Source organism: Drosophila suzukii, chromosome 2L, assembly GCF_043229965.1.
Source record: "Drosophila suzukii chromosome 2L, CBGP_Dsuzu_IsoJpt1.0, whole genome shotgun sequence".
Taxonomy (NCBI): domain Eukaryota; kingdom Metazoa; phylum Arthropoda; class Insecta; order Diptera; family Drosophilidae; genus Drosophila; species Drosophila suzukii.
The window spans coordinates 24,007,366-24,032,901 of record NC_092080.1 but is presented as its reverse complement, the minus strand read 5'-3'; the positions used below and the strand labels follow the sequence as shown (position 1 = coordinate 24,032,901).

General features: G+C 39.4%; 1 long non-coding RNA gene across 2 annotated transcripts; it reads right to left on the bottom strand.

Moving 5' to 3' along the window:
- Positions 1 to 7,222: 7,222 nt before the first annotated feature.
- On the bottom strand, positions 7,223 to 20,597 carry LOC139355163 (uncharacterized). 2 transcript variants are annotated; one of them, XR_011605886.1, is made up of 3 exons: positions 20,162 to 20,597; positions 18,578 to 18,705; positions 7,223 to 8,571 (listed from the first exon to the last, which is right to left on the bottom strand). It is a non-coding gene; the product is annotated as an uncharacterized lncRNA (long non-coding RNA). The 2 variants fall into 2 exon arrangements; XR_011605885.1 differs by lacking the exon at positions 7,223 to 8,571 and adding an exon at positions 11,061 to 12,256 and having other exon boundaries at positions 20,162 to 20,592.
- Positions 20,598 to 25,536: the final 4,939 nt, after the last annotated feature.

Below are 25,536 nucleotides of genomic sequence, written 5' to 3'. Positions count from 1 at the left end.
ATGTTTTCGCATCTACTTGGCTGCATCTGTCTGCTTAATGCATTTTAATGTGCAATTATTTCACTTAAACTTTACGTTGACATGGCTATGCGTGGCCGTAAAATAATTTCCATATGACGACGCTCCCCAGAGGCCATCCCAAGGGGGCGGAGGGCAGGGGGCGGTGGGCGGTGGGTGGTGGCTAGGTGGCCGCCTTGGTTGTCACACAATTTATGTAGCCTGCCAACCACTTGACAGGAACTGCCTTTCGCCCTTCTTTTCGGGCCCTTGCCATTAGGGGCGACCCACATTGATTTACATATTTGCCCGCAAACAGGACGAGTGGGTGGGGATTAGGTGGTGGAATGTTTGCCTTGGCTAAACGCACATAACTAGCAAATATTTGGCATTTCTCTGCTGATATGAGTCAACCCAAAAAAGGTGGATGAAGGGAAGCCCGAAAAGATAAATCGGGCCATATAGACTGGCAAAAGTATCTTCAAATTAAATTTTGATGACTGGGCGGGAAGAAAATGATGTGCCAGAGATTCCATTGCCCTTGGCCGTGGAACCGATGCAAAAACCGGTTGTGAGAAGTCGGCAAATATTTCTCTCACAATCTCACTCACGCGCGGATCGTATCTAATATCAAGTTCAAGGTTGCAATTGCCACCGACCAGAAACGGGTCTAACTCGCCGATGCACTAATAAAAAAGCTAAATAAGCCAGGCCATCGACGGGCGAAGGGGCAAGCAAGGGCTGAGCATCTGTAATTATAAATTATAGAATCCACCAGCAGCACTGGTTGCATTTCAAACAAAATGCTTCCCACGAACTGGACTGTACTGAACATTACGTATACGCTGCCGGGCCCAGCCCTAGATCGAAATTCACAGTGACTAATCCAAAAGTGTTTTGTTTTCAGTTGGTAATTGGAAGCTGCGCAGATTCTATGCCCACCCAGGTGGATGACTCAGCCCGAGCTGGATTTCCAGCTAAATGTTCCAAAGAAACGTATACCAGCATAGGTTTCACATTACTCATACGCACCATGGCACGGTGTGATTTGTTTGGGTTCCAGCTAAGTGCATTTGTCGCTGCAAAGGCGGTTCCAAGGAATCGCACGACCAAGAGTTGTCTAGAGGGAATATGGCTTAAATGAAATTCACATAGTGCATCTAGTACTTTTTCGGGTCATAGCGATAGAAATTATCACTTTACTTTTAAAAATCCGTTGCTTTTCATTCCATTGAATGAAATGTATCTTAGGTAAAATGATGTTTTCATCGTCATAACTTAATAATAAATAAATTAAACAAGCATTAAGAACTTACTTAGATATTATGGCGTTCCCATTGAAATGCAGAATTCAAAAACTTACCTTTTCGAACTAAATTACCTAATTTTATTTAACTTAAAGTTAAATATTAAGTTGGTAGCTTTTCCCTACATGATACTCTGTTTTATACCAGCAGCAGCTGTCATCAGCTTTAAAAGTTTAATTTTGGAAGAGCTCAACATGTAATTGCAAAACTAGAGTTGGCTCAAAATAAAATGTATGCAAAGCAGAGTGCAAAATGTGAAATTCGAAACAGAAACTCAACAAAAAGTGGCTTCCCAACCCTCGAAGCCAGGGGTGAAATTTGGAGGGGGAGAAGGGGGCAGCTGAAAGCCAATTGCATTATTACACAGCAAATTCTCTCTCGCTTTTCAGTGAAAAGTCTCCACTATTCTGGATGTACTAAAGGCCATGAAAAAGTTTGCACCATGTGAAAACTGTTCACGGTGCACTGGAAAAATGTTTGACTGGCTTCGTGCTTTTTGTCTTTTTTACTTTTTCTGCTCTTTAGCTACAATGCGAATATTTACTCCACACACACACTCTCGCGCGGTTGGGGACTCGCTGGTATGGGTGACCATGAAATGTTCACACAACGCTGCTCATCTGTATTTGTTGGTTCTCTCTGTTTCTGTTTGCTGTTTTCTGTTTTCTGCTTTCTGTTTTCTACTTCTGGACCTGCGACGCAGATTGACGCTTCATTACTGCGTTATGTAATGGCTTGTAAGGCTGCAAGTGACAAAGGCCTCTTCTCTCGCTCTCCCGACTTGTAGGTGTGTGTGTCCGCGAGAGACAGCTCGCTCGCTCTGGTCTCTTTCATGCAGCGAGTGCATGTGAGATCATCGGGCAGCGCCGAAACGATTCTACATTCCGCATACGCCCCGTGGCCCAGCAGCTCATCATCCGCAGCACCACCATCATCCCCGTGATGAGTGGCACTGTTGTTGCCTCGCCGCCTGCAAATCGCAAATCGCAGATTGCAATTATTTCACATGACATGACTTCGGCAGCCGACAGCCGGAGGTTTCCGCCAAAAAATTAACACCATTGCTCCAAAAATAAACCAGATTACTTTGATACAAGTGCAATTTTTATGAAACTTGATTCATCGAAGTAAAATTGCATTTAATTTAAAATTTAAAAATATATAACCATTTTTAACGGTAACGGAAGTAAGCATCGGCAGTAGGAAGTGTTAATACCCTTTTCGAATTTCTAATATTAATACCAATACCTAGTTAATACCAAATATTGAATAATAAACAGCGATATAAACTAAAAAGTCTTGAAAAACATAACGTTCAGTTACTATGACTGGTAAAGGACGTATTCTTTCAAGAATTTTAGACAGGATCTAGGTACTATATGACTATATGACAATATCATTTCGACATATTAAAGGTTCTTTTAAAACAGCTTTGACATTAATGTTTTACATGATCGTTTCCATGTGAGTTATAGGATACTTAAATCGCACGAGCAGACATTATAGGGTCATTTACTGCTTTACAAATTTCTGACCAAAAGTATGCCCTCTACCAGGGTATAAAAGTTATAATATCTTAGTTGTTCTAGGTTTCAATAGTTTTTCATCGATTTACTCTTACTAGAACCCGACCATTTGGCTGCACTTAAGTCAAACCATTCAGATGGCGCGGCAAATGACCATCAATTATTAAGTCACCCATAAAATCGACACGTTCAACCCCTACCCGCAACCAAAGAGACAACACTGCGTATACGCAACCAATAGACTTCGCAAGACTTGTCACCCGAAAGCGAGAAAACCAGAATTTGCACTGCCACTTAACGTTTGCCAACATCATTAACATCAGAGTAGGGCCATTGCCACATGTTCTTCCACTGGCAGCCGAGCGGGAAATTTGCATAAATAAATACCTATGTCTTACCTTCGCCGAGAGAACCGACGTATCTGCACTTGTTCTGACGGTTTCGGCCAAAAGAAGCTGAAATTACTGGTGCCGAAATGTGTTTTCCAGCCCGTGTTGTCATCGCCGTTGTCGCAGTTAGCCTTGATCGTGTTTATTTCGGCAGTTAAGCGATACACGAAATAAATAAATAAATAATACGAGCCCAAGAATTCTTCTCATGTTTTGTCGGTCTTTTGGCATTGCCGGAGCCATAAATGGCCCACCAGTTGAAGATGGCGATGGTTTACTCGGTTCTTTTCGGATCGGTTCAGTTCTGTTCTGCTCCACGATCTGCTATGTGCTAAGAGCTATATGGTATATGGTATATGGCGTGGTCGGGTGTTGGTTCGGTTCTCTTGAGGCTGCCCAAATCGGTGGCGGAGTAATTGAGGTTGTAAATCAAATCTTGTGTGGAAACTTTTGGTTGAACATTACGTCAAAGTTTTGGACAAATGTTAATGTTTGAACAAGAACTCGGAGAAGGTTCTTTTAAAAGCAAAGAACACTTGTTTGTGATGTGACAGATTAGTACTTTGGTTTTGAAAACCATTTGATGCCCTTCTGATGAGTAAAAGCACTTCAGTCACTTAATCTTTGAAATGACCCAACCAACTTGTGAGGTCTTTCTAATAATCTCAGCTTTTATAATACGCAGAAGGGGACAACTTTTCAAGATGATTATTTTGCTAATTAGCGAGATAGTTCAAGCAGTGAAATTATCGCATGATCAAAATTTCTTGCGAAATCAACAGGAAAATAAAACATATGTCAGCATTAATATATGATTAGTTAGCTAAAAGTTCAGTAAATATTTTCAAAAAACATATTAAGGTTCTTAGAAATCAACTAAGAAAAATAAAAATAATGATAAGCATCTTGAAAACAATTTTTTATATTAAGAAAACAATGATTAACTCCTAATTCATATACACGAATTTCATTAAATCGTTGGATTGTTTTTCCCTGGGCTTGACTTTCTCAGAACCTTTTTCAAACACTCCCCTAAATTTAATATTTTCCATAATTTTATTTTGGTTTCACTTTATCCCACTTGGTAGCTGATTATACATTCGTGCACAGCACGACCTCATCGAAGTCTTGTCGAATAAATGTTTAAATTATCATTTAGTCAAGCCACATCAAAAGTAAACGCATTTCATCTGAAATGAATGAAATTTCCTCCCCATCCCTTACTTAATCTCCTCTTGCAGCCCCCTCTGACCATCAATCCAATCATTTAATTCATTTGTACATTTCATTTATTGCATTCAACTTGAGCCGGGGCAGGCAGTTTTATGGCTACATATTTTAACATTTTACGGCTGCGAAGCAGAATCCAAAAAACGCACAAGAAGAAGAAAAGGCCGGCTCGGTTTCGTTTTCGTTTTCAGTTTGGTCGATTTGACAGCTGGTCCGAGTTGTTCTCTCTTTGCGGCTGATTTTTTCTTGCCCGATTTGATATAGCATTTCGCTTACCAGTTTTGGAGCTCTCAAGTACAAACCACAAGACGAATTTGGTCATTTAAAATTGCGGCAATGTCTGATGGCCAGATGGATGGCTGCTGGTTGGGCTGCCTGAATGGATGTGGATGTTTGCTCTGTCGCTTACAATTGTTGTCATTGTCAACGTGTTGGCCAGCTTCTGCTCTTGGGTTTGTTTGGACTTCTTCTGCGGGGCGTTTACCATCACCACCACAACCAGCAGCAGCAGCAACAACAACCGCAGCTTTGTCTTCGACCCATTTAACGGGCCAGTGCACCGGCGAAGCCCTAACATTGGGCGATATTGGGAACGTGAGAGTTGTCCAAGTTGGCCAGGTGCACTCCAAAAAAATCAGCATAGGCTTCGTTTCTTAGCCGCCCACAGAAGCAGTCAATTGGAATTATAGATTAGTTATAAAGAGTTAATTTATTTTAGAAATTGGTAGCTGTCTTTTACACCTAAGATGGTATGTTTAATGTTATTGTTTCACGTTCTTCTAGATTTATTTAAATTCATTTTAAAAATAAAATTAGTTATTCTATTCCATCCATAAGATATGATATAGCTTAAAAATATTTAGATCTCGCTTCCCTTATTAATTCTACCTTCCCCTTTCAACCATCTCCGAGAGTAAGCTGCAACTCAAGACTCAGCTAGCTGCCTTCGATTAGAAGTTGGTTAGTCTTGGAACTTTGGCTGGCTCTGCCATCACATGCAATCTGTATTGGCATTTATGTATGCAAATTTTCAAACGAAGTGTGAATTGCTCAGTCGCCGTCGCAAGTCTCCGTCTATCTTTCTGTATGGCCATTAAGAATATCAATTAGGCACGTTTTGCAGCTTGGCGGCAAAGTTCAAAATATAATTACAAAACCAAACCGAACAAAGCAAACAAAGCCTCGACTCGTACCCCTCTTAGTCAATTTTCCACTTGGCTTGACTCCACTTTGACTCTGGTCATTAAGCTGCTAGAATTTATGATTTCAATTGCAGCAGCTACAAAAAGACGGAGGAAAGATTTGCAGAAGCCAACGTTAAATGATCTTCATGGTTAGCTGTGGCAGCCATTTTCTGTAATTTATGTCAATCATTTGTTTATTCTTTGCATTTGCATTTGCATCAATTCATTTAAATGCGCTTGTGTTCGCCATTTGTTTGGCTTTTGAGCAAGAAGTTAAGATTTTAATAAGCATAATCGGCGTCAAGGGGGAATTGAAAGGGGTTTTCTTTGGAAGCAGGTAAAAAGGAAAGTAACTAAATTCGCTTAAAAATAAATAAATTAAAATGTTTAAAATAAAATGTAGACATCTTCAGGAACTAAAATATTTTTGAATAAGACTTTAAAGTTTTAAAACTGTCTAGGCAATATTTATTTTTGTTCTGTTACTATCCTACTACTACCCTACTTCTAGTACCAAACACGAAATAGACGTCCCCAATGCGCCTAATTTCAGTGTTTGATTTCAGCTAATTAGACCGATTTCACGGCAATTTTGTTTACCCCAGAATTAACTCAATCGATCCACCTGACATCTCATTAAAGTTCTAGAGAGATACCTCCACCCGTAGCAGAAACCACGATCCAGCACTCGGACCGACCTCCAATCGAATCTGTTCGAATCAATTATGCAAACGGCAGAGTGTGAAAAATCCCTTGCCCTTGTCCATCATGGTTAACCACGTTCTGTGAGTGTAAGTATATGTATCTGGAAAATGACACACTAGACCGGGCCCGAATGATTGAGTATTTGTGCCCAAAAGAGCAAATACAATTTGCACGATTTTTTTTGTAATTCGAGCGCGGCCAACAACGAGATACGTATCTGCATGTGTTTCGGCATTTGTATCTGTATCTGGTTTATCTGTAGCCGCACACACTCCAGATACAAATGTATCCGCTGGCCATGATGGCCATGCTTGGTGACTCAATATGCCTAGTCGAGAGCCTCCAGTGCTGTTTGCTGTTAGCTATTGTATGTTTGCATTGGTAATTTGTGTATGCACTTGAATTTGCAATTGCATTCGGACTGGGAGATCTTTTAATACCCTCTTGTCGATAAGAGGTCATTTATGACAATTCAGGACATTTGTATATAACAGAACGATTAACTCAAACGTTAAAGAAATTGTTTAGACTAATGAAAATTGTGATTGCTTACTAAAATAGTTTTAGCTACCTAAATGTATTGAAAATTTTAATTTAATTAGCCATTTAATTATTTTGTTTTTTTTAAGTTTTAGTTTAATATGTACAGATTTTCGACTAGTAACGCCTGACTCTGTCCATAAAAGCTAAAAACTATCAAAAAACATTTTAAAATAGGTTAAAATATTCCGTGGATTAAAGGCAAAACAGTATTCCTGTCCTTGAATATAAGTGAACTTTGACTATTAACAATTATCTTTAAGAATATAATTACTAACATGAAATATAATCCTTTGAAATATGAAATTATAATTGGCCTTACCTTCAATAAAGAAATGCCATATTTTAAAATGAGAGTGTGTTTCAACTTCGACCTCTGGTTCATCATTTCTTTTTAACTCTTCTCACTTTTTGCTGTCCCTAACCCATGGTTAACAGATGCAAATTACCCATTTTTTCCCCGTCTTGAACTTGAAGTGCCAGCCCGCTGGGAAGCCACTAATTTGTGTGTCAACTCCGGGCGTGCCACGCCCACCTGTCCACCCCCGAATGCTGATCGGCTGCTCAGGTGGCTCTCAGGTGCTTTTCGCGTGCACTTGAGGAGGGAAGAATTGAAAGCCAATGTGACATGCAATTGTCATCGTGTGCGGTTGTAACAAATTGAGGCTTTCGGCGGCAACCTTGTGGAAATTGCTGGCTCTCGACCAAACGATTTTCCCAGGCCCAGCTGCGCCGAGCTGGACTGGGGAAACTTTTCCGATTAGAATTCCTTGGCGAAGTTTCTCGGGCTTTTGATGTGGCACCGGGTCTCTAGAAGAAGCCAGAAAATGAAAGGCAAACTTGCTGACCAAACCGCAGGCGCTGGTTTAGCCTGGCCTGGGCTAAAAACCTCCTGTTGCTGACCTTCGGCTGCTTATTAAAATTTCCATCGAAGGCGTAGGCATATGAAATCGAAAAAGTTCCAGTTTTTGGCCAGGCCAATTCCTCCTTGGCACTTGTTGACCTTCGAGGTAGGAACAGCCGCAGCAGCGGCAGCAGCAGGCGGCATAAAATTAAACACTTGCAAGAGCCGTGGCGACAATAATGAACAATGATGAACTCGATTAAAAGAAGAGGCTACCCTCAAACCAGTTGACCGGGCCAAAAACCAGGGAACAAGAAGCGAAACGAAACCAGAGCGATCCGAGATACAAGATACTTGATGTGAATGTTGCCACATTGGATGATGCCGGCTGCCCAAAAGCCGTTCCATCGTTCGGTCCTGCAACATTCTCGTTTTGCCACTTTGGGATTAAGCCTGAAATATGCATTCATAATAAGCTAAAGAAACGGACGGTCGCTCCGACCTTTTTGTCAACTTGATTTCTGCCTCGGTTTTATTGCATATTCTGCTTTTAGCATAAACTTGGCCAATCTTGTGCCCAAGGCCAGTCAGTCAGCCAGCCAGCCAGCCAGTCGAGCACTCTCATAGTTTTGGATTTCATTCAATGAGCTCCAGTGAGGGGTAGCTAATGGCAACGATTATGGTTCCATCAGTCATTGGCTGCAATGTCTTCCTGCTCCATGGAAACCAGACGATGTCCCCTCGTCACTTCTGCCGTCTAACAATAAAGCAGAGTTCGGAAGTCGGGAAGTTGGGCAGCTGGCTAGGACGTGGTTTGCAAGGAGCAACGTGGCTGAATCGAAGCTATTTCTGCAATTAATTTGACATCATTAGTGCAAAATTGGGTTTCAATGGGTATGCCATGACCCCTGTGCTAGTTGGAAATTGTGAGTTAATAAACCAATTTCCATGCCCGAATTCGTTAGCAGCAAATTCTGTGAGCAATTTGCTATGAATATCATGATTTCCATGGTATTTATGTGATTAGATACAAGAGCCGTTCAGAGGATTTAATAGGAATTTTTGGTGCAGTTTAGGGTAAACTGTAGGGGTTTATGGATAAACAGTCTATTTTTAAATGGCTATACTCAAAATAAATTGGAATTGAATTTATAAAGTAAATCAAAGCGTTGTTTTCTGATAAAATGTAGATTTTGTTATATAATTAAACTGTTTTATATTTTTAGCTAGTAAAATATTTCATATGGATATTTCTTGATAAAAAACCCACAAAATTATTAATAGGTAATGAGAATTCTTGCGACTCCGGTAACAATGCAAAAGCCCAAAGATTCCTTCCATTAACAACAACGCGGAATATTCAGCCCATTTAGAGTAGAGCTCGATTTAGCTGAATTCCCAGAATTCATCGTTAACAAGTAGAATCTTTCAATAGATTAGTTGCTCTCCGCTGAGGTAATTCCCAGCTCAATTTCCATTTGTCGAACCACACCATCTCCGAGTCGCAACCCTTGCCCCCACCAAATCTTAACCCCAGAGAGGCAGCCAGAAAAAATCCCCCTTTCCCATAAAACGCGACTTTAACTCATCGCGGCGGCAGCAGCAAATCAGCAAAACTGCATTGTTCTGAACTTTGCTTAATAACCAAACTCTCGCATAAAAAATCCACTTTAGAAGTCCATTTAGGGGACGACAAAAAGCGTTTCTGGGAAGGCAGAGGAAAAGTCACATGATTTAGTTGCCGTCCAGCTTCCCGCTCTCCTCGTCCGCCCGTCGTCCATGTCTTTCGCACTCTGGCGCTGCGGTCAAATGGGCGTCGCCGAGCAACAAAAAAGCACAGCTAAATTTCCGCACAACACCAGCAAGAAAACGTCGTTGCAAAACTAAAACAGAAACACAGTGATGGCTAATAAGCATTATACAAGCTGTGTTACGTGTCGGTTTCTTAATTTTGGCTTGAGATTTAAACTTTAACTTTGTTATGGTTTAACTTTGTGATTTAATGTCGAATTTGTTGTTCGACATGCAGATCATTTATTTAGGTTTATTCATTTCATGTGGAACATTATTTATAATTAATTGCATGTTAGTAAGTTAAATTTAAATTTTATCGATATTGAGCGATGCATGTTTTCTTTCTTCATTTTTTTGTTACACCTTGATGCATTTAATATTTATGAATAAATTTATTTTTATTTTAATTGAGTGTATCTCACAAATCATGCAGCACTGACATAGTCTTAAGAGTTAGCTAATAAAAATGTCACTGGAAAAAATTTGTAAATAGAGAATAATACTTAGGCGTCGGATTGTATGTGAAATCATTTTTTAAAATCAGATTTCTTAAAATATGGTTTTATACAGAAAAACTGTTACCAGTCAAGGGCCGGGGGAAGGGGATAGAAAAATAATTTAAAAATAAATGTTAAAAATAAATAAAATTTAATTGTTTTTAAATGTTTTGGAATGTACGAAAATGGCGGTAACATCCTAAAAATTGCTAATAAATATAGGTTCAGGCTTAAAAAATATTTTGTAAGACTTTGGGTGGCCATGTTTTCAAGCCGTCTTTATTTTCGAGATCATTTTGCACAAATGTTTCGACAGTCTGAACCTGGAGTTCAAAGAAACATTTTATCCGCCTGCAAATTAAGCTAGGACCACTCCGAGTGCCCACTGTTCGGATAGTCCCTGTACATCTTATGGGCGGCACAGCACCGCCGACGACGACTATGGAAAATAAATCTTTACTGCGCCATAAGACGATGACGAGGCCGAGGCGCTTTTCTGAAATGTAATGGAGAATCCGCCTCAGCTTATCTCGCAGCCCTCGCTGCAGCGCGTTCCCGCGCACTCTCCTAATGAAGATGATAATGAAATGAGCTGTGCCAAGTACAAACCCATAACCACAAGCCTTTGCCTTACCAGCATCCCCTGCCGCCACCCTGCGATTTCGCAATCTGCAATCCGCTCATTTTACAAATTGCTTAGTTGCCGCTGCTGCAGAATGCATCTTTGGGAAAGCATTTGAGGTCAGCTGGAAATACCCTATCAAATAATTAAGTAGTTGGCACAAGCTTCTATAGTGTGGTTAATATTCGATGGTTTTAATGGCTGATTAGCCAAAGGTTGGGAAGCCGGTATGTGGCATGTTTGCCGTGTGTAGTTAATAAATGGGAAAAAAGTTTATTATATGTTTGACGATAAACGGAATAAAATGCATATAAAATTAATTGCCTTATTTAAATTTAAAAAAGGTGATCAATAAAAAGAAACATCGAAGTTTATTATCGTAACTAGAACGTTTGGATAATGGAGTCATATAAACCACAACAAAATGCAATGAAAATGTATTCCTTGAAATAAAAAAAGGGAACAAACTTAATTTAATTAGCAAAAAACATTTCTTTACAAAAAAATGTATATTCTTTTGCTTAAAACAAAAAGGAAAATATGTAAGAAAGAAGCTGGAGAATTTTTGTATCCAAGCTCCTACTATCTTTTGCCAGGGGGGTTTCCAAGTCACCCTTTCATTTCGAAAAGGGTCATCCCAATTCGTCGATGCTGGGGCCCAGTTCCCAGTGGGTTCTTGCGAAATATGTAGTTGCAAGTATTTTGTTTGTTTATTTCTTTATTTTTAACATCGCGGCGCTGCTATTGTTGCCGTTCCATCCGCCTGTCGATTTGTTTCGCTCGTTTCGGTTCTAAGTTTGCGTGCTGCATTTTTATTTTTTTAGCTTAGTTGTTGCCGGTTATTCCAGGGTGATTTTGCATTTTGTTGTTGTTTCGGCTGCCTCCAATCCCAGCAGCGTTTCAAGGTCTTTGCACTATTTGTTTTGCCAAGTTTCGCACACATCCCATATAGTATAGTATATGGTGTGTAGTATATGGCGGGGTGTTAGTTTTCTGCCCGGTCTCTCGGTTCTGTTCAGTTCTGTCTGGGGTGTTCTGTTCTGGGGAAGAGCGAGAAGTTTTGCCTTGCGAAAATTTCTTCGCTGGCCGCTCGTGTTGCAGTTTTTGCTCTTTTCCACTTGACTGACAATTTGATTGGCAGTTTGCTTTTGCATTTGCCATTGTTGTTGCAGTCGCCGGCAGCGCTCTATTCTATCGTCTCCCTCCGGCAATTATATTTAATTTTATTATTGAAGATTGCAGCAAGATTTTCGCCCCAAGGTCAGACGTGTAAATCTTCTGCTGCTGCTGTGGTCACGTAAGCAAAACTTTTTAGACCCCCCTCCCTCCGCCCGATGTCGCGCCTTTTTAATGGCTGGCTGCTTTTGTCGAGTTGCTGGAGCAATTTAAGTTTTTCTGGTCGGCATTTCCTATTAGAAATTCTTGGCATTAATGCAGCTGACCGGTTGCACTTGTCGCTGCTGTTATTGATGCTGCCGAAGTTGTTTTGCTATCGCCAATTTCCTTTGTACTTATGCCAGCCGGAAGATCGTCAGGCCGAAGTAGCGAGGTTGCGGTGCGAGCGGATAGCATTGCGTATGCGCAATATGGGATCTTCGATTACGCATACGCAGCGGTGGCACTGAAAATCAAACGGGAGAGTTGGCTTAGGCTCTATAAATATATGGATGCGAAGTATAAGTGGCAAGGAAAGCAAGAATTACGTAAGGCATGCAAGTAATTGTAAAGGAAAATCCTTGTGATGACTTAATGAAAGAGAATGCTCATTAATCTGTGGGTTTTTAATTCATTTTTTATTTTCCCTCCATAATTTTAATATGTAAATAAAAAATATGAACTTTAATAATCATTTATCATACACTAATAAAAAACAGAGTACATCCAAGGATTTCATATTCAATATTTATTAAATATTTTTTGCTGTTAAGTTAAAGATTTTAAAATTTGAATTCAATATGAAGCTATTGTTTTTTATGATGTAAAATATTTAAAGTATGACTAACATTAAAACCATTATTTTCTACCTTGATTTAAATATTTACAGATTAAATCTCGGAATTTATTATGCTTTGTATTGAATATTATGTTTTTCTATTTAGTTTAAATACTTAATACGACATTTTGCAATCAATATGCAGATATTTATTTTTACTATTCCATTTTCTTATCAGTGAATGCAAGCATATATGCAAGTTCCAGCTAAGACACTAAGTATTTGCTGCTTATAAAAAAATTTGAATATTTAATGTTTATAAATAAACTAATTTAGCAAAGATTTTTTTATTGTAAGTTTATATAATACAAGAAAACTTTTAAGCACTAGATTTATTATTAACCTTTTAGCTAGGCTTATCACTCAAACGTTCCTCCAAATCGACTGACCATCAAGACCTCGAAGAACTGGCAATCCACAATCATTTCAATCGATTACGAGACCACTATGTACTCAGCACTCAAGTAACTAATTGCGCTGCATGGCCATAGAAATAGATGGAGGGACCTGTGGAGAGGGGGCGGGGAATTCTTAACTAGCCATAATTGTTATATTTTCCAGCATATTGCAGTCATATGCGTGTCGTTAGCTCGCCGATTCTGCAGCAGCAGAAACATCATCATCGATGTCGGTCTACGTCTATCGCAACTGCCTGTGCAATATCATCGGAATACAAAGCTCAAGGTTACGCATACGCCATGCGATGCGATGCGCTTCCAAACGATGCGAGCGCAATGTCTAAGCAAATAGACGACAAACGAGCGCGGCAATGCAAACACGGACACTTGTGCGGCCGTAGATGGAATTTTAAGCACACTGGTCTCGGTTATATGGCGGATTTCTAGGGGTTTTCAGCGGGTTATCGGGGTTGGTAGCAGATGCCTTTCAGGGCACACAAAGTGTCAAGAAGGCATGGCCAAGCCATCGACCGACATTTTTTGTTCAAAGCAGCCTTTTCCTGCCAAACACATAGTTTTGTACTTACTTGTGGTCCTTTTAGCTAAATAGTTTCATGAAAAGCTGTCATAAACTCCATTTTAAGAAGTCCTCGTAAGTAAGAAATTTAAATGTCTTCGATAATAAGTATTTTATTTCAAAATGAAACCAAAATGATCCACTTTAACAGAAAGAATTAGATTTTAAAAATCCCGAAGTTACTGAAAATATGGCATATAAGCATAGGACCTTGTCTCATGACTTAGTAGGATTTTTCTCTCATTTCCTATACAATCCCCCTCGTTCTACCATAGCAACGCTAATTGCTGCGCTCAAGCGTAAAACATTTCGCAAGAACTAATAAATGCAACTGCAGAAGCGAGCAAGATGGGAAACCAAGAGGAAGAAGCCACCCACATGGCAACCAAAAAGAAAGCTCAAGCACTGTCTTTGCCAGCTGCTGTCTCCAAGGGAGCCTCATCCTCATCTGCTGTCATCGCTGGTGGCCCGAAGGCTGCTTCAAATGCCCTCATTAATACCCTTTCTTTGGATTGCCAATTTTCAAGGATTCTTGCACATTCATTATTGTACTGCAAAGAACTGAGCTGAAGATCAGAAATCCATAGGAAAAGGATGTCCGTTAACAGTTTTTTTACTATTTATATAATATATACTTTAGTTCCCAGCAATAAATCACTTCAATTAAGGTAAGTTAATGTACAAAGGGATCCTTAAAGAGTGTTTTATCATTTCGCTATACAGTTTTGAACACGTTCTTCACATTTCATTATCCCAATGCAGGGTGTTCCTCCTTTCATCTTAGCCTGCTCCCATATATTTTGCGAACTTTGGCAACTTTGTGCCCTGACTGCTCATTTCAACTGTCTCCGGCTGGAGGTCCCTGCTCCTCCACTTCTTGGCCTGTCAAGTTTTTTAGCTGCAGGCACATGCAGTGGTGGGCGTGGCATGTGCAGAATAAATGTAACTCAAAGGAAGGCGAGCCACGTGCTCTTAAAGACATTAAAAATACCGTTTTTTCATTTCTTCAGTACTGCTACTCATATATTTTGCATGGCATATGGGAATACTATAGGTTGAGCAGAAAAGAAAGGATTTCTTGGTTAATTGCAGGCCAAAAAGTGGGAATTTTAATTAGCCCCAGGGCCAAAGACGGAGTTTGCCCACAATCAAAGCGCCAAAGCGTGCGGCAATCAATCAGAGGGGGTGGGCCAGGCAATCCTCCATCCTTCTCGTTACTGGCCGAGAATTTCAAATTGTTATGCAAATTTCCAGCGGCTACTGTGTCGGATGTCTTCGGGGTGCCCAAGTGGAGAGTGTGGCGAGAACAAAAGCGCCAGGCAAACGCCATAATTCAAGTGGCCGCAGCGATTTCATGCCTGATTTCAATTATCAATACGCGCCATCGACAGCGGGCGACAGGCAACTGGAAGCCGGCATCCAGAGCCAAATCAATTCAGACCAGGCCAGGAACCCGGCGCAGCCACAAAGCCCGAGGAGCCGACACGTCCAACAACTGAACAATGGGCACAAATCATTTCATATGCCAAACGTGTGGTCGATGATTGGACGGCTGCAGCAGCTCCAGGGGCAAGAATAAAGAATGGTTAACCTCAGTCTGTGCGGGGACTCAAATACTCTTTCTAAAGAATAGAACTAAATTATACATATAACTAATAATAATAATAAAATTTACCAAAACAACTGAACATAATATATCTTGAAGTGTCTAGATAATTATACGTGATATGTACCTTTTAAAATATTATTGTAGATGACCATTGAAATACATATAATTATTATCATCGGTAATAAATTATATAAATAACAATAATAATCAAAACGTTTTAACTTGTCCCGTCTTCCATATCATCAATATCTGCTGCACACTCATGTCTTTCCATCTTTATATAAACTAATGCCGACCACACCCCCATATAGGGTATAGCAAATACAAAACCCCACTTCATCATCGAATGCACACTCTAAAGTCGTGTCTTCTTATTGCCATATTTTATTTTAGATCAGACTCTGTCACATTTTTGGGCAGCAATTTGTTTGCCACTGCTGTTCCGAGGCGGCGATTTGTTTTGTCAACTGTCAGCGCTGATGAATTTAATAAATTTAAAGCGCAGAAGTCAGACGGCAATCGGCGTCATCATCATCGATAACATCATCATCATCAACGCCAGTGACTTCAGCATGTTGTACATGACACAAAAGCTGCAGTTCATCGATGGCCTTTGAATATAAAAATCACCCGAAAACGATTTGGCGAATCCGTTTTTGGGGCGACCGATCCATCCGTTGAAGTGTGGGCGTGGCTGATGGCGGATGCAGAATGCAATGAATTTTAAGTCGATGCGAAAACGATTGGAACCAAATGGCTTCCACAAATTTGGTCGACTGTAGCAACAACAATGGGGCAGACGAAATAAAATAAATACTGCGACAATTGAAATTGTTTGGTCATGTCATGCAGATAAATAATGTGACAAGCTCCGTTTTGGTTAAGTAAAATAATTAAATATTTATAATCCGAGCTTATCGAAACCATTAATCATATGGGGGTATCATCAGGTATTGAATACCAAGAACTGGGGAACAAAGCGATAGAAAACTTGGCAGGCATTAATCAAAGTTGGTTTCAATAAATATTAAACTGTGCTGTAAGGAAGGTATTTTAACTGCGTTTTATTGATGAATGAAATGGTATATTATTAAATGTGTGCTTAAAAACTTATCTCTCAAACATTCTAGGAAAGTACGAAACACTTCCCGGTTTTAGTTTTACTTTTTACATTATTTCTTCCTCATTTATTTTAAAGCAACTTTCTCGAAACCCACAAGCCCACTCATATATATATATATTTAAAGGACCAATTCCGCCCCGCCTTTAAAACATATCCCAACGAGAGTCCATAAATAATTCCATTGACAGCACAAAAGAGCTTATCGCTAAGCTCGATTCGAAAGCCTTAATGCCCATCAAAATGCATTTTCGTTGCTCAATCGATTTGTTGAGCCAAAGACGACCCTTCTCCTCGAATACTTAAGAAACATTCATCAATTTTAAAGCCAATGAAATGCGGGAAAAAGTGGCATTGTGTTTATGTGCTTTTGTAAAGAATCCATTGCAGAATTAAATCGCAGACCGCAGAGGAAACGAATTGAAGAATTTTTAAAGTAAGGCACGTAAGGAAATCGTAAAATATGGCAAGCTGCTGTTTCGATTCAATTTTGCTGAAATTTCTCACATATACGAATATATTCGCCCCTTTTGTGGCTGTTCCTTTTCTCAGTTTTATTACATAACATGCAAAGACGTAAATGAGGCTGAGAAGCAGAAGAATTTTCTGACGGCGGCTGAGGGAGACACAAGTAATTCTTATGATTATCATAATTTATATGGCCTTCGGGGCAGCCGAGTGTTGTGTGGCTATAAGTGTATCTGTGGAAATGAAAGCGAGCCAAAGAAGAGTTCTGTTTACCCGCCGAGTCGTCGGCGGTGACGTCTTCCGTGCCGGTTCGTGACTCCCAAAAGAGCACAAAAAAGACAGACCCCTCAGATCCAGCCATCTAACTAATGCTAAATACTCTGACCTTGGCTCGGTCTCAGGGTCTTGAAAATTATATGCCAGCGCCAGCACCTAACAAAAAGCGGTACAAAAACAATTTCCACTCAATGAATAGAAAAATTGCTCACAATTGTTTGTCGGACTCTGGCTCATAACGATGTTAACTAAATAATTAGCTGGCATAATTCCGCTTGGCTAAGAGCTGTAAAAGACTGGCCCATTAGGCACGAGCCCGCGTCGCCGAAAAGTCGGAAAGTCGAAAAGCCAAGTCAAATGTGTCAAATTAAATGCGCATTAGTCGCGTCATTACAAAGATCCAGCAGCCAAACCGCAGAAGCTGGACGGCCAGGCCAAATGTGTCTCGTTCACTCTCTTCATATGGACTTGTAGTGTGTTGTATTGTATGTGAGTACTAAACAATTAAATGGCCAGCAAAATTTAATTGCATAATTAATAAACATTAAAAGCACTTTGCTATGGCAACAGTGTCTCTTAATGCCATACAATTTGCAGATGTTTTCAGATGTTTGCTGCTCTGGGTTTCTCTTTCTATCCGCATACTTTTCTCTTCGCTGTGAATCTTCAAAAGACACGCACCACGCGGCGTATACGTAACTTTTTGAAGATTACAACAAGGGGAGGTACTCCACGTTCGAGATGTTAAGCCTGTTTTCAAAGAGAATAAAGAAGGGGACAAAAGAATTCTCCGGTTTTTAATTAACTGTATTCTCCAATTTGATACAATTCGATATAAGTTCTTTAATTAGCTTTTATTGAACAATGCTAAAAATAATCGCAAGCCTTATCTTAAAAAATAAATTTTAACTTAAAAATGTTTGGCGAGTCAATCATACCATTTTACTACAATACCAAAACTCCCACTGGTCAGATCCCACATTAAAATTGGTCCATAGAGTGTCCAACGCTGGAACTCAAGAAAACCAAAGAGATCCCCGAGGAATAATATCCATTCGCTTGGTAATAAAACATACAAGAAAATAATTAAAAGAACCGATAAGGAAATGCGTATATGATTATTGTATACAAGTTAGGAAACAGTCATAAAACACACTGCTTTGATGTAGATAGAATTAGCATAGCAAAACGTAAATAGAACATCGAGCGGTGACCTTCACCTACAACTCGGGCGAGACTAGACCCACCTAGGGGCCCACAGACCACCTCTGGCCCCTCCGCACCTCCTTCCCTCCCCCAGTACCCCAGAAAAAATCTAGTTGGTCATGCGGGACAGCCTACGCAATTAGCAGACTGCCCTGGTGATACGTATGTGGTACACATGGAAAAATATAGTGTTATATAGTATTAAAAAAAATAAAATGTAGAAATCTTTAGTATTTTAACAACACTTAACCCAATTTGTATTTCCTTAATACTTTAAAATTACTTCACAACTTACCTATACAATATATGGAAATTTAGTGTGCGTAATTTCTTTCGGTGTGAGCGCAACTGCCAATCATAGCACACCAAAACCAGATTCATAGAAAGTTGGTGCCATGGTATCCCCATCGAAGTCTGCTGGCACTGAAATTGAAATTAAAAATTTATTCTAGTCTGGTACCTCTCGTGGCGTCCGTTCTCTGCAACTTTTGCTTTCGTTTGCCTTCTGGTTGTTTATTTTGCTTTTTATTTGCGTTTGTCTTTTTCGCACGTAAAACGTGTGACTTGAACTTTGAATTAATTCGTTCAATAATTTACATTTTTTTACCTTGCCGAGTATTCTTGGGTATTTCTTGGCTCTTTGTTTTTCTATTTTCCCCAGTTATTTATTTATTTATTTATGAGTCGAGCGGGATTGCAGGTTCTAGTTTGCTCGAATCGCAATTTATTTGGTTCTACGTGTGCGGCTTAAACTTTTATTTTGCTAGTAGATTCCAAGAAATCGCCATCGTTTACGGCGGGACTGACCAAGACCCATCTATATAGAGCCAGACTTAGTGGTAAACACTTCTCGGAAGTGACAATGAAACCGATTTGAGTGTGTGTAGTTCCCGGTTGCGTGCTTTGCATTCGCAAGATACTTATAAGTTGGGCTTCGATAGACGAAGGAGATATGCCCGATGATTCAGATGGGGTTTACTCAGGGGGCACCAATTTGAATAATTTAAGGCCTTAAAAAAGTTACTTTAAGATAAGCTTGTTTCAAATATTATAAGCCATGATGGTCCAGTTATTACTAAGAGTTAGATTATACTAAATTTTTAGTAGTTGCATCATCAACTGAGTGTGTTCTTTGTGTTTCACCCCACTCAAACTCGGGAAAGGGTTTATTCTTATCAGAAAAGAAACAAATAGTCATCTTCGTGGCTTTGCTTGGCGTGTGGATGAATCATTTTAGGTTCACCCCATTGGTGATTCTTACACCCACTTACAATGTTTTCTTAAAAGTATGATTGTATTGCAACGTATTTAATAAAATATTTATAGATCTACCAGTTCTCTGTTTACATACATATTTAAAATATTTAATAGCAAATGACTTTAACTGAGAGCTGAATGGAATATCTGAAACGGAACTGTGGAAAAGTTTTTAATTTGGGATGCATTAAACTTGTTCTCTTAGTAACTCTAAACATTCCCTTTTCATTAGCTTGTTTAAAACTGCAATTTTTGCAATGCAAAATGAGAGAGCTGGGGATCCCGTAGTTAATGTATTTTTAACTTTGGTCTTGTGTGGAGAACCCAAATGAAGCTGTTGCCCTGGATGGATTTTCATTAAATGCTGGCATTGTTTCGTATGCAGTCTCGTCTGGCTCCCTTTTTATATTATAGCTCATATGTTTGTGTATATGTCCGTTGTTGTCTTCTTCATCAGCAGCAGCTACAAAAGCTCCTGGCATACATTCCATATGCTTTGGCGGCTTTGTTTGCACATTGACACAGGTGAAACTAATTAGGCCACAAAACCCAGCTCATTTCTGTTTTATTTGTTAGCCAACAAAGCAAAAGCAAAAGGAACACAAAAACAACAATGTCTTACAATTAAAATAAACGAACGGGCAGGTGAACTCATTTCTTTCATTTCGTTTGCAAAAACTAGAGAAAAGCTTGTTGCTTCTTCAGTTTTTGTTTAAACATTTTGCAGTCGTTGAACCGCCGCCCAACAGAGTCTCCTTAAAAACCGATGATGAAGAAACAGAAACACTTGCGCTTGCTTATTTTCCGCATACGAAAAAGCAACTAAAATCGACCCAAATTGTAGGGCTATCCGTCGGCCCACGGAGCGTATGCGTAATAGCATTTTAGTTTCGCTAGTTTTCGCTTTCATGCGAGCAAATCTGCTTAAAAGGCTCCCCGCTAAATGGCGAATGCGAGGGGAAGAACGTGCCCCTGCAAAATGAGTTTCATTTGCAAAAGCGCGCGTGAAAAATTCATTAAAAGTCATCACAGTCCGAGCCGCCAGCTGCCGTTGTTGCTTTTTTACTACGAGCCCAAATACACTCCCTCTTACTAGGGTTAAAAAGGGGCGTGGTCGCTACACCGACGAGCTTGCCATTACTAACCAAATATCATTTTTGTAAACAAAGAATCCTCTGATTAGAAGTGACTAAGTATCACTAAAGAAATATACTATACATATTTTAAATGTTTCATAAATTTAAAGTACGAATGAAATTAACCATGTTTTAGACTAGTCATACTAAATTCATTAAGAAAAAATTTATATTTTTTTTAAACAGTTGTGGTTAGGTTTGATTATGAATAACTTTGTTTGTTAAAAACACCAGAAATTGTTAGCCTGCCATAAAAGTCACTTGTCATAGTAAGCATATTTACATTTAAATTTATTGAAGTTGAATCTTTTTTCTAATCTAGAAAGCAGTAATATTACAAGATTACAATTTTAGTGGAAAGAGTATTGTTGTGTCGTTAAATTCCTAAGCATTTATTTTTTTATACAAATATTTTGTTGAGGAGAATAACTTATAATTGCAATTTAATATTTTTTTACTATTAATGTGTTTTATTTTTCTAAATAACGTTTTTATTAAAGTTTAAATTTATTGAAGTTGAATTTTAAATATAATATTTCAGAAAGCTTTTTTATGTAAAAGACTCAATACATTTTCAATCATTCTAAAGAACAGTAATATTACAAGTTTAGTGATAAGAGTATTGTTGTATCGTAAAATTCCTAAGCATTTCTTTTATATACAAATATTTTGTTGAGGAGGAAAACTCATAATTGCAATTTAATATTTTTTTACTATTAATGTGTTTGATTATTCTCTATTCGTTTTTATTGAATCTATTGAAGTTAAATTTTAAATATTTCAGAGAGCTTTTTTTTATAAAAGACTCATTACACTTTTAATCAATCTAAGAAACAATAATATTACAAGAATACACTTTTAGTGATAAGAGTATTGTTGTATCGTGGAATTCCTAAGCATTCCCTTTTTATACAAAAATATTTTGTTGAGGAGGAAAACTCATAATTGCAGCATTTTTCGCTTTGTTTCTTGGGAATGCGCGCACAAAAAAGTTGCTTATTAAAATTGAGCGAAATTTAATAAGCAGCGTTTTATGCAGGCCGACTGAGAGCATGAAAGTGGGAAAGGGGGCGGCGGGGAGAGTTTTCCTAAGAGTTTTCCCTGCGACCGCGGTGGGTGTGGGTGGGAGGTGGGAGGTTGGCACTTCTGTGGGCATTTTCTGATGGAGGCCGCAAAATGGCCGTCGCGCCGGCACTTGGATGTGTTGATTATGAAACCGCCAAAGTGGGTCTTACACAAGTGTGTGTCTGCTTGCGGGGGTCAAGCGGGGGGAGGGGTGGTGTGGCCGGGGGTGGGGCGATATCCACCCGCAAGTGGCGCAAAAATGCAGGCAAAGTCACGTTTTGTGAGAGCGACGCCAGTTACCAAATGTGTAACCAAATGGCCGCCATAAAGATGTACTATTCCACCTAAAACCAGCAAAATAAAAATGCCAGAAAAAATGTGTTAAATATGTATTTTGCATATGCTTAAGTGAAATGAGTTGCTTTGTGTGTAGATGGTGGGGCTTAAAGGGGGGGTTGTTTGCTAGCTGGCGAAATGCAGCTGATGATAAAAAAGTTACTGCCTTGCAAACAATAGAAATGCTGAAAATTGTAAGAAAAAAGGGTAAATAGTAATATGTACTCCATGCATTTTGTATTTTATTGTTAAGTAAATCCTTACTCTTCGAATAATTTCTTCATTATAAGATGCAATAGAGTGCTTAAACTATAAATTAGTATTTAAAGGACAGGGATTTAAATTCTTTAACACCAAAAACAGACTGAAATATTAGGTTTCAAAACAAACTACTACAAATATGTTGGTTTATCCCCACATATAGTACGACTAATTTAATACGTGTTGTGAAAGTCCTTTCAAGCCTTTAAATAATTTCAATATTCAAGTAAAAACGATATAATTTAGTAACAATTTCAATAAAAAGCCAAAAGCTATCTATGTGCTTTACTTACCTATTTTACCCAACTCGCATAACTCCCACCTATTTTTAGCCACACATTTCACACCTTAGCTGGTTTGTTTGCGCACCTTAATTTCTTATGCCATTTCTAGTTTATTTTGTTGGGTGGCAAACAAAATATTAATTTCAGTCAAGCCACCTCACTTGTTTGCATTTGAAAACTCCACTCGAGAATTTACATTTCAATTATGCCGCTCATCTTCCGCCCCCAAAATTTGTTCACCCAGCCGAGGAGGGAACCCAAGACAGCAGATGTGAATCATAGGTGAGCCGGGTCTGGAGGAAAGGTAAAGACGGATACCGACTTAAGCCCAGCCAAGCCTACAGCACCGTCTACTGGCAAGCAGCTGAAGGATTTGGGCCAGGGAAAAGCCAGGGGAAGTGGAAAACACAACCAGGAGGAACGGCAGGATCCAGACTGTCTGCAGTCGCAGGCTGTGTTAGCATTTTCATAACCTTGTCAGCTTGATATGCGCATAAATTTGAACCAGTGCACATTGTTTATTTAAATGACGTCGCTACCGGTTCCCAGGCGGCAACAAACATCCACCCTAAAATACAAAGCCAAACAACCGAAAAGGAGGAGAAGATAACTGGGTAAGTTCATGGGTTCTTTGGCTGTAGCAAACACTCCAAGTTTACTTTTAAATGTTTTATTGTATTGGGACCTTGCATTAGAATTTTGTCTACATTTTGTGACTTGAACATTTGCCTCGAAAATTGATACATCTCCATAAAATTTAACATGATAAAAATTTTTCATTTCATATACAAATATCTTGAGGAACTTCTCTTTAGGTATCACGCAATATAAAAATATTTATGTCTATTATAACACGCACGAGAATTTTCTCAACGGCCCATATTCAAAATAAAAGAACAAATATTTTCAAAACAAATGGACCTATTAGAAATCATAAAGGTAACTAAATGAATAATTTCGGAAGAAAGTCAAGAAAAATTTCTCAACGGTCCATATTCAGAACAAAAGTACAAATATTCTCAAAACAAATGGATCTATTAGAAATCATAAAAATGTAACAAAACGGATAATTTCGTAAGTTTTTTTCTTTCAATATCGAATAAATCTTAATCTTTGACTTCGTCTCTGAACCCAAAGAATATTTTAGCCACATAAGCAGATTACAACTTTCGATTTTTGTCTACGACTTGACCCTCGGGAAAGTTCTTGCAACATAAATTACAGCAAAGCAAATAAAAAGTGAGTGTCTGGCAAAAAACCATAGAAGCTCGGAAATTTATGCTAAGCAAATGCAGGCAACTTGGAGTCGAGTGTGTGGATGGCACTCGGTCAATGGAAGCAATTTTCTAAGAAGTCGAAGCCCGTCGCGATGAAAGCAAAAGTCGCTTGAAAAATGTTTTTGTGCCGCCGGCGAAAAGTGGTTTTGGTTCTGCCGCACCACAGCTCCGGTGGTTTTCCACCAACTTTCGGCTGCTACCTTCTGGCATCCGCATCTGAGATCTTGTCTGTATCCGTCGGATCTGTCGTCTGGGCGCAGCACGCGTCCAACGATTTTATCAATGTCAACGGCAGTCGCCGTCTGCTGCCTGCCGTTTCATAATTGCCGCAAGCCAGCAGCAGACGCAAAAGCAACAGCTTTAGCTTCAGCTGCAAACTCAGATTGAGATACGGATTCGGTTCGGCTCTGGAATAAAATTCGAGACTGGGGCGTCGACGGAACGTAAGGGTCGGAATGTGCAGTCAATAGATACAAAGCGAGTAAGACTGTTGTAAAAAATGATAGGGCTCAAAAGTGCAACGAAGTTGAGCTACTCTTCAGTATATGTAAGTATCTTCAGTATTATCTCCAGTATTATGCAACAGAATTTTATATGTACTCCCTTAAAAGTACCTATTTGTTAGCAATAACTTAGAATTTTCATGGTTATCTTATGTACATTTTCCATAAGTAAATAAATCATCTGTGCAGTCATGTAATCATAATATTTTTTAAGAATTCGAACGCATGTTTTCTTTTAAATAATTAAGCCATTGGTTTGAGGGAAGAACAAAGGGAGCAGAGGATGCCACAAAAACCGCTTAGTGAAGAATTTTGTTAGAACTTATACTGATGTACCTAATTCCATGTAATACAACGGAAGCGCTTTTCCATATTATTATTGTTTCGCATCCATCGATAAATCTGTTAAATGAATTCGCCTAAGCTCTGGCCTCATAGAGTATATAAATTCACTTGCCACCCAGTTGAGTGATAAACCTACATATAAAATAAAACGAATCGAGGGCTGTCCTCAAAAACGTACGCAGGATGCGGCTGGAATGAAGGTGAAGACAGCGGCGCGATGATGACTCCGATGACAATCAGCGGCCCAAGATGCTGGTGATGTAAAGAAGCGTGACAATTCAACAAATATTTACGTTGGCCCCGACCCAGCTCCGAACCCGATCCCAATCCCCCAGGGCCAAAGAATTTGCGCAACTTTCTACGGCGAGCTGGAGGCAGAGCCTCCTTGTGATTTTCACTTTTCATTTATGAGTTATTATGGCCAGTTGCTGTGACATCATCGCAGGGGGGCCTGGAGGGGCGTTGGGCAGGGGCAGGGGCAGGGTCAGCCGACTTCGGACCCTGGCCAAACCAAGTCAAGTCAAGTGTCAGAAAAGTGAAAACTCCCTGGGCGAGTGTTTGCTTTCGTGTTTGTGTGTGCGGGCTTATGGCTGCCTTCTGTCTCGCTGTTTATTTTTCTTTTTTGGCGATCCAATTTCAAGTGGCCCGCTGTTTATTTATTGTCGGACTGCAACAGCCGCCGCAGCACCCAGCAGCTGTTGCCATAACAAAAAGCCCAGCCACACACAGAAATACACATGTATGAACGCACCGTAATTGTTAACAACTGCAGAGGGTTCCGGCCGAAACG